This window comes from Ovis canadensis, chromosome 1 (assembly GCF_042477335.2).
Source record: "Ovis canadensis isolate MfBH-ARS-UI-01 breed Bighorn chromosome 1, ARS-UI_OviCan_v2, whole genome shotgun sequence".
Taxonomy (NCBI): domain Eukaryota; kingdom Metazoa; phylum Chordata; class Mammalia; order Artiodactyla; family Bovidae; genus Ovis; species Ovis canadensis.
In genome coordinates, this window is record NC_091245.1 from 71,459,370 (window position 1) to 71,474,811 (window position 15,442).

The 15,442-nt window shown below is 45.6% G+C and overlaps 1 protein-coding gene across 1 annotated transcript in view; it reads right to left on the reverse strand.

Moving 5' to 3' along the window:
• Nucleotides 1-15,442, reverse strand: part of BCAR3 (BCAR3 adaptor protein, NSP family member) — a 131,399-nt gene that overhangs the window by 57,205 nt on the left and 58,752 nt on the right. The gene's annotated exons all lie outside the window — the stretch shown is intronic.

Genomic DNA, 15,442 nt, shown 5'->3' on the forward strand with positions numbered 1-15,442 from the left:
GTTTAATTAGCAAGTCTGTCAGCAAACACCCTGCGTAGCCCTGCCCTCCCCACCTGGCTGTGCAGCAGTCTGTTGGGAGGATGGGGTACAGGCTGTGTGCCCTCCTTCGACCCAACTGTTTCTCTCACTCCCTTCCTTCACTTTAAATACTTCACTGTAACTGTTCACCCTGCCTAACCCAGATCCAAGGCATGAACCTCGCATCTAATACCTCCAAGCTATTCTCCAGCACTTCTTAGGCCTCTACCCCTACCAAGAGCCCCCTGACACCTTAGCGGAAAGGAATTGCTTTTCTTCTTTCATTCCAGACAGAGTGGATTCCCAACAATTCTTTTTTTTTTTTTTTTAAATCAAACCCAGATTTCTGCCTGTAGCACTTCCTCTCCTATGTTCCAAATATTAACTTTCTGTGGCTTCGGCCACTCAAAAATGGAATGCGTCCTGAAGCTTTCTAAAACTTCACACAGGCAGAAACTTGTAAGGAGGAAGAAACAGAACCTATTCAGTCCAGAAAGGAACAATACCAAATGAGGCATGAGGGAGGTATGAGAAATATCCAACAGGATTTAGCCTCAAATCCTCAGGAGGCCTTGGCCTTTGGACTAGGTCAAGTCAGCCTGTAAAAATAGAGGATTGTTTGTTCGATGCCTGGTGAGCAGCTCCTGTGCTTGAACGAGGGCTCTGGAGAGTGACAGCTCCTACACTTCCCCATAGGAGCAGAGGTTCAGCCTAACACCTCGAAAAGGGCATGGAGCTGTCATCACAGGAACAACCATCTGACTGCCTTTCTGGTCCCTCCACTGGCTCCCCTCTCCCCTACCAGGATTCCAGGGCTCAGATGTGCTGCCCTGGGTCCTGGGAAGCCCACCTGAGACCTTGGAAGCAAACACCAAGGTTGGGAGGATTTGTGAGGTTTGGAGCAGCAGGGGCCCTTGGAGATGGCTCAGTTGGTGGGTCAGTACTGTCCCCCAAGGTCTGTGACCTGAACCTATGAGGAGGCATTTTCTCTGTTTGCCCTCATTTCCATTAGATGGGGTTCAAAGGGTAATAAGTCCACATGAGTGGCCAGGGCCCATGGCCCCAGCAGTTCTGTGGAGACGACTCATCCATCAGACTAAAGCCACCAGGTAAGGTGTCCGGTCTGCACCTGCCATTCCTCTTTGGCTGGAAAGGAGTAAGAAACTCATTGTCAGAGTAAGAAACTCCTCCAAAAGGCTAGAAAGGGACCATTCTCAGCTCAGGGAAAACAAGAGTAGTAGCTCCTTAAATCCTGAACAGAAATTCAGCGAGATTAGTCAGCCAAAGCCTCTGAATTTCAATACCCTACCCCCACTCCCAGAAAGCGAGAATGAAGTGCATCCCTGAAAGAAAATGTACTTAAAAACACTCAGACTTATAAATTACATAGAATTATGTAGTCAGGTGCTCCAGGGCCAGGGTAAAAGCAAAATAAAAGACACGCAGGTCACTGCAGAATCGCAGATCTTGTCCCCTGAGGTTTTCCCCATTTACGTAAAAAAAAAAAAAAAGAACATCTCCAAAATGCACAAAGAATTGGTTCTGTCAGGATTAAAGAATGAGCTAATCTTATTAGGTAACTGTTTCCTAAGCACTTTTTATTTTTTTTGTTCCACACCAAAAATAATTTCTAAAGCAGCACTCAAAGGTTTTAATCAATTTCCTCTTGAAACGGCCAAGGAGAGAGACTAAAATAACATGATGTTATTGCAACTAAAGATGATAATTGCATGAATTTGTAAAGTGCCCTTTACTGACTTGTTATGCTTTTAAAGTCTCCCATCCACACTGATCAATTCCCCCACATTCTTCCCACAATGATGATTCTATTCTAGTTACGAAGAAACAGAGCACCAGAATGGTGTGCCACTCAACAGAGAACAGACAAAGGACCCGGAACTCCAGCCGGTACTTTTGCCAGAACCTAGTATCTGATCAACAAATAGATTCTTCTAATGTCTTATAATTAAACTTGTCACACAGCTTCATGAAAACAGCTTGTGACCCGGGGCAGGGAGTCATTGCCTGATGATTTCCTACATGTGATTTAGGACCAGCCAAATTTGTATTCAGGGCTTTCTAAACACCATGCCCTTCTGGAGATAGGGGTTAGCATCTCTAATGCAACCCCAGCAGCTGACAGAGGTGGGAGGCCAGGAGCAGGCAGCACAGAGCTCTGGGAACCCACCGTGCTCTCTAGCGCCCCCTCTGGCTTCCTGGAAGATTCACTACACAGCACCAAGAAAAACACCTGTTAAAATTGAAAAAAAAAAAAAAAAAGCCAGTGCTGGGCAGGCAGGTGAACCCTGGAAGAAAATCCTCCTGATCTCAGGTCAGATGCTGCCTATCCTGTCTGGGGAGAGGATTAGAGTAGAGCAGAGGAAAGCTCCTGCACAAGCCATTCTTTCCTTGGGCAGCCCTAATACGAACCTGCCCTATGTAGTAACCATGGAAACAGGAGCTGCTTGCCAGTCATATTTCACAGACAAGGTTTCTTGCCGGCAGCAGCCCTTGGGCTGGGAGGGACTGAGAGGTGAACAGAGTCCCTTTCCCCAAGTGCCACAGTCCCCATTAGAAGATCAGCCTCCCTGTGAGGTAGGTGCCCTCTCTGACACAGAATGGCCAGGGTGGGGCGGGTGGGGGGTGGCGAGGTCTCTGAGGAGGAAGATATGCCTGCCAGGGACCTGCTTTTGCCTGTTTCAGGGCCACTTAGAACACAATGCTGCCCACACCTCCACTCCCCTCCCCTCCCTGGGGCCAGCCCAGAAGCAAGGCGTCAAGCCTCACACACAACACACACCAAGGTGTTCTCAGTTACTGTCAAGCAGCCCTGGGTACAGTGACACTGCCCAATATGGGCAGCAGGCTGTGACTGGGGACACTGGTCCAAGGCATGAGGCCTGACTGGTCTCTGCCCACAGGGGACACACTCGGAACATCAGTCAAGAGATGAACAGCAGTCCACACGCTGAGGCGCCTCACCTCCCTGGAAAGATCCATCCCTCCTGGCTTTTTGCCTCCACTAAACCCCAGCAATCCCGGAGAAGGCAATGGCACCCCACTCCAGTACTCTTGCCTGGAAAATCCTATGAACGAAGGAGCCTGGTAGGCTGCAGTCCATGGGGTCGCTAAGAGTTGGATACGACTGAGCGACTTCCCTTTCACTGTTCACTTTCAAGCATTGGAGAAGGAAATGGCAACCCACTCCAGTGCTCTTGCCTGGAGAATCCCAGAGACGGGGGAGCCTGGTGGGCTGCCGTCTATGGGGTCGCACAGAGTCGGACACGAGTGAAGTGACTTAGCAGTAGCAAACCCCACCGATCCAGCTCTCAGTGAACCAAGACAGCCCTAAGGAGCTAGTGTGTAAGGCGTTCCTCCTGGGGTAGTGGAAGCAGGAAGAGGAGCCTGCATTGGCCCAATCCTGAGGACCCAGGCCACCTTCTGCAGGCCCCGCTCCCTGAAGGCATTCCGCCCGGGCCCGGGCAGGAAGGAGGCATGCTTATCAACAGCCCTGCTTCCCCGGCACTGGCCTGTCGGTGTGATTCTGATCACAGTAACCAGGAGGCAAGCGGGTAGGGAGGGGCTGGGGGTCTAGGAGCACCCACCCTCCATAGGAGCCACAGGGCTGGAGGAGAACAGATGGGAAACCACTGAGGACAGAGGCCCAAGGAAGAGGTCACCTCTCCTCAGGCCAGACTCAGCAGCTACACAAGATGCCAAAGACAGTTCAACACATTTTCCTATAGGCAAACATGATTTAGTTCCTGCTCCAAAAGGGAATGCAAACTGGACTTGGTGGGAGGAGGGCGGGAAGCGCCGGTCCAGTTCTTAGGGCCGCTTTGTGGGTCGCCGCAAAGAGAGAGGAACACAGAGGGTGCGTTTACAAGCATCTGCTGTGCACATCTCTCTCTGAGGGTTTCCTCAGATTCCTCAAGGGGATGAAAGAGTATGGCTGTGAAATGGTCTCTATCTGGAAGCAGTATTGATCCGCTCAGCACATCAACAAAGAGGCCGTATTCACAAACAGATTTCTCTCTCTACTGAGGCTTCTGTCCCCTCCACAAAGTTGGTTTCTCTAACAGGCTACTGAAACTGTATAACTGATAACGTGACGCACAATCGGGCGAGAGCACCCAGCCCTGATGCTTTCTTGAACCATCGCATACAGTCTTGTCCCATACATCCCTCCACCAACACATCACCTATTTCCTGACACACCCCCAGAAACCCTGTATTAGGCAAGCTCAACTTTCTATCTTTAGCATTTAGGCAAAATTAAAAGAACATGCACGAGGCACAATTCCAGCCTTTCCAACAGCAGATTCAGACTTTCTGGCCGTCTCAGCCTTCTTTGAGAGTCTATGAAAACCATGGACCCTCCTCTCAGAACAAAAGGCATACAATTTCAGGGGATTCCTTGCCCTCTGAAGCCCACCCTTACCCCCCTGGGAGGCTGGCTCATCTGAGACGATCCGCCACCCACCTCCCAAGCTTCCTCCCATCCTACACTCGCTGTGCGGGCGTTGCACGCGGAGCCCTCACTTGTTCTCCTGTCATCGTAGCTCGACTTTCTTCGCTGTATGCTTCTCTCTCTCCCCTTCGAGCAACTCACAGTGACCACAAAAGCCCCTCAGAGATCCCCCACCCCCACGCAGAGTGCTGCAGAAATGGCCAGAATGTGCAAAGGCTCCAACCAGATCCAGCCACACTGGCTCCCATCTCAGCTGCCACTGGCTCGCCCCTCTCACAAGCACTTCTGCAAAATGCATCTGCCAAAGCAGCTTCAAGACATAGCACGTTTCAGGCACTGCTGGGAGGTGGCAGGCTAGAGGGAAAGGAGGGTGGGTTCAGGTCTTTGTTGTACCACTAGCAAGCTGGGTAACCATGGGAAATTTCTTAACCTCTCTGAGCCCTAGCTTTCTCCTCCAACTTACCAGTTTTTGTTTTTGTTTTTTTTTTTTTTTTGGAGGATCAAGTGAAATAGGAGATAAAGAGCCTGGCAAGACAGACTAGACACTCAGCCAATGTGTGCTTTCTTGCCCTCCAATGGAAGGGCTCACAAAACCTGTCGCCCCAGACCATTCTTCCCTCAGGGCACACACCCAGCTGCATCCTAAGTCTCCTGCCCCTAACCCAAGGGGCAGGCCACAGGAGCCATGCCCTGCAGGGACAGTGTGGACAGCAAAGGCCTGTTGACTGGCCCCAGCTGGTACACAGTAGCTCTTAAGACTTGAAGGCCAGGAAACAACGAGAAGGAGTTTAGAGCTTCTTTAGCCATGAGATATTTTTTAGCCTTCAAATTTTAAGATCACATACTAAAACTGCACATATGGTTTGAATCACATTTGCTCAGATAGCTCAGATGATTTTCTATGCCAGAGTCTCTGTCACTTGGGGAGTTGTTTGTTTTAACACACAGCATGTGAGTCCACAGCATCTGCCCACTTGGCCCTCACCCAGGGGGACTCCTGGGTCCACCCGCAACTACCACGCTCTCCATGTCCCACCACTGTCCCGGCTAGTCTGAGTGGGGGTCCCAGGGCCTCTCCTTTCCCAATGTCTCCACATCAGGTGGACTGCAGAGCTGGGCTTCACCAGGATGCCCTGCCTGATGCTCCCCTAACCTCCCCCACTGCCTGGCCATCCAGATACTTGTCCTGAGACCAACCCTTCCACATGCATCTAGAGTCCCCAGAAGCGCCATCTCCCATGTGCCTGACTCTTTCATACTTTACCAGCCCATGTAACTGGGTACATGGATGCCAACCATTTCTAGAATTAGAAGTATGTCTGGAACAGCCCTTCCTTGGATGCTGTGCCTGCCTCACCCCACTGCTATCTCTAGACATTCTAGGTCACCTCTGGTTCTGCTGTCTGCACGTCCTCCTCACCAGCCCCTGACGGCAAGGATCACCAGAGTCACAGTGCGTTCCTCCAAGGCCACACCCTGCAGAGAAGCTACCGAAGTGTGGAGGAGGCAGCCACAAGGGATGCCTGAGAAGGCAGGAACGCCGGGGCAGAGGGCGGGGTTGGCAGCAGGTGAGAGGTGGATCAGGCAACCTCAACTCATTCCTGCCTTGAACTGGCCAAGAAAAACAGAAAGTATTCTTATTAATCTCTTCTCCTCTGTTTTGAAGCAAATTCTAGCCACCTCAACAAATTATTTCTGCGGGAAAATATCATTTCTTCATAGTCATAAACTGATCCTGGGGATCACTGGAGGGACATGCTGGATATTTATGCATTCTGCTCAAACAGCTATGAGAACCAGTCCAGACCATGAGTTTTGAACCTCGGAGCGGGAGGGGGCTTCCATGAACCATTGGAAATTGTATACAAACTGTTGTATGAGTACCTGTTCATCCATGGTTTTACCCAAGAGTCATGTGACCTAAAAATCCTCACTGATCCACAAAGACTTTTAGTGGCCCTTAAAGACGTAGCCTCTGAGGGTCTTACTTGGTCTACTTTCTAACGGAGAGATGAGTACAGTGGATACCTTGGTCATCATGGACATGAGCAAAGACAGCACCCCTGCCCTTGATCACCATGGGCACAGTTGAGTCTTGGCAAGACTGCAGTTGGTAAGAGGAGATAGAGAGCTCTGGGGCAAGCAGCGCCACCTTCCTTTCTGCTGTTGGAGTGACTTTAAACACCTCCAAGAGGAGGAGAGCTCCCTCCCCCAGCTGGCAGAAGGGCCTGTCTGCTCATAATGCTTAGCAACTGCAGAATAGCTACCAGTGTGGCCTTCAGCAGCCCCTCTCCAACCACAGCCTTCTGGGATGCAGTCCCTCCCACTAGACTGTGGCATCTTTCCACTTCTCAGCTGGGCTCAAAGGAGCCTTCAAGACCCCATATGCAAGGTCCTCAAGAGCCAGTGTTTATACAGAAAACTTTTACCGCAGTGCTATTTAATACTCACACTAGGAGACACATATTATCTCCATTTCACATGTGAGACTGAAAAGTTCTTAGAGTTAATAATTAAAACGACTATGAATCAGAATGGCTGGCTCTATCGGACGTGCTCATGGAAACAAGGATACCGCCTGGTTGCCTGGAGTATCTTATCTTGTGCAAACCCAAAAGACAGAATTATAGCTGCTGCAACCACCCTCTCCCTCCAACGGAGTGACAGATATTCTTGGCAACATAGACAGCAGGTCTCCTCTGAAATAGCCCCAATCAGAGGTCCTCGTCATTACCGATGGGAAAAGGCAGGACATGCACGGATGGACACTGAGGCCAGAATCTGAGAAAAGCCAGAAGGTAGCAGAGCTGATAAATGGAGGGCTAAGGGACAGACCATCTTTGTGGTAAATGGAGATGCCAACTGTGCCCATTTCTCTACAGGAGCAGGCTGACTTGGAGGGTGAGCTGTACGGGAAAGACTGTACTGATTACCAGCTCAGAAATGACACTCAGACAGTCAACACTCATGGAGACAACAGGTTCTTTCTGTCAGTGGTTCAAAGGACAATACAACCCTTGGCCTTGTGTGTGTACCCAGAGGAGTGGGAGGGCAGGGTGCAGGAAGGAAGTTGCCAGGAAGAGCAGCAGGATCCCCCCTGGACCGTCCTCTAGGAACAACACACCAGCCTCAGGGTTAGGCCAGTTGCGGCAAGAGATGCAGGAATTTCTCCAAAGTCAAACTCTACAGGGGGATCCTAGCCCCTCTGCACCATCTCCCACCTATAATTTCCCTGTTACCAGTATGGATCTAATAATTAAGCTGGGAGGCAATGGATATCCAGCATATAAGTAAACCAGGAGAGGGACAAGCTAGAAGAAGGCGAGTATAGGACTTGAAAAGATCAAAACAAAAATATCTCTGTAAAACCTAGAATTCATATGCCAACATTTTATGTAAGTACCCTGAATAGACAGTGACAGAGACACAGCCTGAGAGGCAACATTCGGGGGGAAATGATGTACATAGCAGACAGTGGTCATTACATTTAAAACCTTTACTCCATGGCCTGTGTATTCATACTTGTAATGGCTGTGAGAGCCAGTCAGGAAACTGAACACTTAATTCTCCAGGCAAGAATACCGGAGTGGTAGCCATTCCCTTCTCTAGGGGATCTTCCTGACCCAGGGATTGAACTGGTGTCTCCTACTTTGCAGGCAGATTCTTTACCATCTGAGCTACCAGGGAAGCCCCTAATGGTCCAGGAGTGGACATGTGACCTAAGTTAGACCAATCAGAGTCCTTCCCTGGGATTTTTCAAATCAGAGCAGAGGGAGAGGCCCGCTTTTCCTTTTGGACCATATGTTTTAAGTTTATAAGCTCAGAGCAGCCAACAGCCATGTGCCCCCAACTACATGGAGAAGCTGATCTGAGAGAACACAGCCAACATGCTGAAAGAAACAGATGCAAATTCTTAGAGTCCAGATGTGTCTTCCTTCCCCAGAACAGTCATCAAGCGAGGACACTCCAGCCCTGCCCTTCCTGGTGATAAACTTCCGAGCTCACATCGTCAGTTTGAGAGTTTATAGGTTCACCTTATCAGTGTAAGATTAGGTGAAACCTGAGAGTGAAATATAATACATTGTGTTGGGCTCCGCCAGAGTTCACATGTATAAGACGTCATCCCTAAACCTGGAAATGTGAACAGGGAGTCAACATAAACTGATGTTACACGAAAACATGTACGATATGTGCCCTAGTAACAGGGTGGTACACTTATGTTTTAGTGATGGGTGGAAATGAGTGGTGTTTCATGGCCTACTTCGAGGACACTCCATTACAGAAACGGGTTTTCATGAGTTCTCAAGGATGAAGCTGGCATGAGTCTGCCTGTAGGAAAAGAGGGACAGACTCATGGAGTTGGAATGCTCCATGCCACTGAGTGTAGGTGTGAGATTTGCTCCCACACCCACCATCCCTCCCAGGCTAGGGGAAACCACTAACAAACAGCCCATTCCATCCTGCTCATACAGGCAAGAACAGCATCTGAAGATCCCAGAAAACATTTCCAAAGGCTATTCTGTTTCGTAGAAAGCCTGAGGACCTGATTCAGAGGTAGAGGCTGAGACATTTCTTTACAAAGCAGAATTTTATCAGGTGTGATGGATTACCTGGGAGTACAACTTTCATGTCTTCTAGGTCAAAAGAAAGGAAATGTAGAGCAACCCCAAATTATATTTAGATCTTCCGAATGTGTTCCCTAAGTAGTCCTTAGGTGGGCACATCCTGGAAGAAGCCCTGGTGCCGGGTTGTGTGGTCCTATGGGGTTTCCTTTGCCCATTGCTCTTGTTCTATTTATCCCAGTGAGCGGATCCAGCTCCAACCCCGTCTTCAAGCATCCAGCTACTCAAACACTCATTAAAATGATCTGTGTCCTTGTCTGGCGACCTCAGGACCCAGGTCTCAGTCACTGTCATCACACCAATATGCAGGATGATGCCAGAACATTTGGAGATAGCATAGGCAATTCTCAATCTGGATCCACAAACACTTTGGAAGTAAGATGCACAGTAAGTGTGTGTGTATATTTGCAGGGATGGGTTTCTTATTCACCATATTTGCAGAAATACTGTTAACTGTTTGGGACTCCCCTCGCCCCAGTTAAGAGCCACAGAGGCGCAAGATATGATTGGCACAGAGTGGGGGGATGTGGTCCTCATTGGTGAATCCGTCTTGCCATCCCTGTGGCTGGATTAGGGCTGGTTGTCATTTTGGTGCTGAGAAGCACTTGCCTCTCTCAAACTGGGAACCACCCGGGTTCCTAAACAGGAAGAGGCTCCCAGGACACAGTAATTCCCAGCTCCCACCACCTGTGGTCTGTGTGAGCAACCCTGGAATGCTTTGCAAACCAGGAGAGGAGAGGACACAGCTCTGTTGTGCTTAGGCTCCTACCAGGAAAGACCATGGGAAGACAGAGGGGCAGAGATTGGATCTGATGGACGCAGCTGGACTCCTTTCAAAAAGCACCCAACTGGGCCTGTGAAAAATAAGGATCCAGCTGGGGACTGGTGGCCACAGGAAACAGGCCATCAGGTTCATCATTTCTTCTGTACCAGAAGCTCTTTTGAGAGTGTGAATGGGGCTTTGTGTAGTAAGTTCTCATCGATGAGCTAATAAATATGTGAAACGGCCTCTCAGACCAGGTTCCTGCAGCCTGGACACTGAGGTCATTCAAGGAACAATTAGATGCCATCTGGAGAGAGCTGGGACTCGAAGGGCCGAGTGGCATGCTCTGGTTCCCAGGCTGTGGCACATCCTTATCTTCACTGACAGAAAGGGTAAATGGAGTCAGCCAGCTGATCCACACTGGGAGCAGAGAACGGGCAAACACACAGCAATGAATAAAAGCTTAAGGACCAGGGGAACGTTCACATTCAGCCTACCCCAAGGAAATGTACCCCTTGAATGCATTCACACACCCATGCTGAGTATCTTTGCCATGAACCAAGCTTTTACTTTACCAAGATCTAGGATTTCATTGTTTTAATATAATGCAATTAGAGTACAACAGCAACTGTACACTATATACAGCTCTCACAGTATATAGTGAGCAATGACTTGATTGTGTGAAATAGAGATAGTACTTACTGAGGCTTCACAGTCCAATTGTAAAAAAACAGGGGGACAACTGTGCACCCATTTTCTGGGATACAGTCTCAGTTTTTTCTTATTTTTACATTAAAATTTTGGCCTTCCCGGGTAGCTCAGATGATAAAGAATCCGCCTACAATGCAGGAGACCCAGGTTCAATCCCTGGGTTGGGAAGATCCCCTGGAGAAGGGAATGGCAACCTACTCCAGTATTCCTGCCTGGAGAAGTCCATGGACAGAGGAGCCTGGTGGGCTACAGTCCATGGGGTGGCAAAGAGTTGGATACTAACACTTCTTTATTTATGATCAGTATTTTTATTTTTTTAATTTTTAATATACATATTTTTTTATTTTTACTTTATTTTACTTTACAATACTGTATTGGTTTTGCCATACATTGACATGAATCTGCCACGGGTGTATACGAGTTCCCAATCCTGAATCCCCCTCTCACCTCCCACCCCATATCATCTCTCTGGATCATCCCCGTGCATCAGCCCCAAGCATCCTGTATCCTATATCGAACATAGACTGACACTTCATTTCTTACATGATAGTATACATGTTTCAATGCCATTCTCCCAAATCATCCCATCCTCTCCCTCTCCCTCACAGTCCAAAAGTCCGTTCTATACATCTGTGTCTCTTTTGCTGTCTCGCATACAGGGTCATCATTACCATCTTTCTAAATTCCATATATATGTGTCAGTATACTGTATTGGTGTTTTTCTTTCTGGCTTACTTTACTCTGGATAATCGGCTCCAGTTTCATCCATCTCATTAGAACTGATTCAAATGTATTCTTTTTAATGGCTGAGTAATACTCCCTTGTGTATATGTACCACAGCTTTCTAATCCATTCATCTGCTGATGGACATCTAGGTTGCTTCCATGTCCTGGCTATTATAAACAGTGCTGCGATGAACATTGGGTACATGTGTCTCTTTCAATTCTGGTTTGCTCGGTGTGTATGCCCAGCAGTGTGATTGCTGGGTCATAAGGCAGTTCTATTTGCAATTTTTTAAGGAATCTCCACACTGTTTTCCATAGTGGCTGTACTAGTTTGCATTCCCACCAACAGTGTGAGAGGGTTCCCTTTTCTCCACATCCTCTCCAGCATTTATTGCTTGTAGACTTTTGGATCGCAGCCATTCTATGAAATGGCTGTGAAATGGTGTGAAATGGTACCTCACTATGGTCTTGATTTGCATTTCTCTGATAATGAGTGATGTTGAGCATCTTTTCATGTGTTTGTTAGCCATCTGTATGTCTTCTTTGGAGAAATGCCTATTTAGTTCTTTGGCCCATTTTTTGATTGTATCGTTTATTTTTCTGGAGTTGAGCTGCATAAGTTGCTTGTATATTTTTGAGATTAGTTGTTTGTCAGTTGCTTCATTTGCTATTGTTTTCTCCCATTCCAAAGGCTGTCTTTTCACCTTACTTATAGTTTCCTTTGTTGTGCAGAAGCTTTTAATTAGATCCCATTTGTTTATTTTTGCTTTTATTTCTAGTATTCTGGGAGGTGGATCATAGAGGATCCTGCTGTGATTTATGTCAGAGAGTGTTTTCCCTATGTTCTCCTCTAGGAGTTTTATAGTTTCTAGTCTTACGTTTAGATCTTTAATCCATTTTGAGTTTATTTTTGTGTGTGGTGTTAGAAAGTGATCTAGTTTCATTCTTTTACAAGCGGTTGACCACTTTTCCCAGCACCACTTGTTACAGAGATTGTCTTTACACCATTGTATATTCTTGCCTCCTTTGTCGAAGATAAGGTGTCCATAGGTGTGTGGATTTATCTCTGGGCTTTCTATTTTGTTCCATAGATCTATATTTCTGTCTTTGTGCCAGTATCATACTGTCTTAATGACCGTGGCTTTGTAGTAGAGCCTGAAGTCAGGCAGGTTGATTCCTCCAGTTCCATTCTTCTTTCTCAAGATTGCTTTGGCTATTCGAGGTTTTTTGTATTTCCATACAAATCTTAAAATTATTTGTTCTAGTTCTGTGAAAAATACCGCTGGTAGCTTGATAGGGATTGCATTGAATTTGTAGATTGCTTTGGGTAGTATACTCATTTTCACTATATTGATTCTTCCAATCCATGAACATGGTATATTTCTCCATCTATTAGTGTCCTCTTTGATTTCTTTCATCAGTGTTTTATAGTTTTTGATATATAGGTCTTTAGTTTCTTTAGGTAGGTATATTCCTAAGTATTTTATTCTTTTCATTGCAATGGTGAATGGAATTGTTTCCTTAATTTCTTTTTCTACTTTCTCAATATTAGTGTATAGGAATGCAAGGCATTTCTGAGTGTTGATTTTATATCCTGCAACTTTACTATATTCATTGATTAGCTCTAGTAATTTTCTGGTGGAGTCTTTAGGATTTTCTATGTAGAGGATCATGTCATCTGCAAACAGTGAGAGTTTTACTTCTTCTTTTCCAATTTGGATTCCTTTTATTTCTTTTTCTGCTCTGATTGCTGTGGCCAAAACTTCCAGAACTATGGTGAATAGCAGCAGTGAAAGTGGGCACCCTTATCTTGTTCCTGACTTTAGGGGAAATGCTTTCAGTTTTTCACCATTGAGGATAATGTTTGCTGTGGGTTTGTCATAGATAGCTTTTATTATGTTGAGGTATGTTCCTTCTATTCCTGCTTTCTGGAGAGTTTTTATATGATCAGTATTTTTAATGTAAATGCAATTGCTGAGCAAGCTGGGTTAAAAAAAAAAGCATAGCTAGAGAAAAAAATATGGAATAAGATAAACAGATAGTGATTATTTGTATTCTAAATGTTTCTACAGCTTTATAACAGCTCAAGTAGCAGGAGGATAGCAGTGCTCACTGTGGTCTCAGGGCCCACAGGGGCCTCTCAGAGAGTCCATGAGGTCAACACTATTTTTGTAATAATTTTGAGACCTTTTTGCCTTTTTCACTGGGTTGATATTTATGCTGATAGGACAAAAGCCATGGTGGGTAAAACTCCTGGGACTGTAGCAGTAAGCAAGGGGAAGGCACCAACTCTTAAGTAGTCATTGTGTTTCTTGACCATGTTTTTTTAAATTTCTTTTCAAATGTTAAAAATTAAAAATATACTACTTTAAAAAAGAGCCAGTTTCACTTAAAAAGTCCTTGATGAAGCAGTAAGAATCACAGTTGTTTCCTCTCATATGCAGACAATATGTTCCAAGACCCCCAGTGGATGCCTGAAACCACAGACGGGACCAAACCATATACACGTGTATATATATATATAGAACATACCTATGATAAGGTTTAATTTATAAATTAGGTACAGTAAGAGAACATCTGAATTGCCAACATGACTAGCCTTGTGCTTTGGGGCCATTATTAAGTAAAATAAGGGTTATGGGAACAAGCACTGCAATATCTTGAAAGTCAGTCTGATAAAAGATGGCTACCAAGTGACTAACCAACATCACCACCACCAAATGACCAAGGGGCAGGATATGGTGGACAAGGGGATGATTCATGGGTTAGGTGGGAAGGAGCGGGAAGGCATGAGATTTCATCAGGCTATGCAGAATGGTGCATGAATTAAAACTTTTGAATTGTCAAAAAAAAAGAAAAAAACACTTGAAAAGATGCATGCACCCAATGTTCATAGCTGCCTGACTTACAATTAATTGCCAAGATATGGGAGTGTCCATCGAAAGATGGATGGAAAAAGATGTGTGTACACAAGCATGCGCCCACACGCATACACACACACAATGGACTACTACTCAGCCATAAAAGAAGAAATTATATTTTGCCATTTGCAACAACATGGATAGACTTGAAGGGCATTATGTTAAGTGAAATAAGTCAGAGAAAGACAAATAGTGTATGATATCACCTATATGTGGAATCTAAAAAATACCACAAACTAGTGAATATAATAATGAAGAAGCAGATTCACTGATGCAGAGAAAAACCAGTGGTTACCAGTGGGGATAGGTAAGCAGAGAGGGGTAATATAGGGGTAGGAGATTAAGAGGTACAAACCACTAGATATAAAATAAGCTAAAAGGATATATTACATAACACAGAATGTCATCTATTTTATAATAACTATAAAAGCAGTATAACTTTTAAAAATTGTGAATCATTACACTGTACACCCATAAGTTATATAATATTGCACATTAACTATGCTTCAGTAAAAAAATATTGTACCACCACATAAAATGAAACTTATGAAATGTTTCTTTCTGGAATTTTCAGACCATGGTTGACTGGGTGACGGAAGCGGCAGATCAGAGGACTACTGCATTAGTTTATCACATCCTGGCCCTTGAGTCCACATCTCGAACATTCTGTGTGGCAAGACAGGAAGCAGACATACAGCTCTTCTGCTGCACACCCCATACAATGGCTGTCTTGAGGGAGAGCAACCGTGCCATTAAACTGGGGGCTGCACTCGCTGCTTTTTCACGGAGCGCCACTTTTACTTCAAAGAATGTCTGACAAACAATGGTTATTCAGACATGAGAATTTATTTGGCAGACATTTTCTAAAAAAATGAACAAAGTGAGCCTGTCACTTCAAGGAAAACAACTGACATTATTTGTTGCCAATGGTAAAACCTGTGCTTTTAACTGAAAATTAGAATTTTGGGAAACTTGTATTTATTACCAGAAGTGGTAAATATGTTCATGATTTTTTCCAATACTTTAATGATATTTTTCATGAGTGATGATAATAATGAGTGTGAATTTTTAGTACTGTATAGTGATGTATGTTAACAGCTGGAATATCTGCATAACTCATATTTTTCAAACCAATATTTTTCAAATGATCAATGCACAATCACACAAAATTATGCACAGTTAAAATCCATTCACATTGCCAGACAGACCAA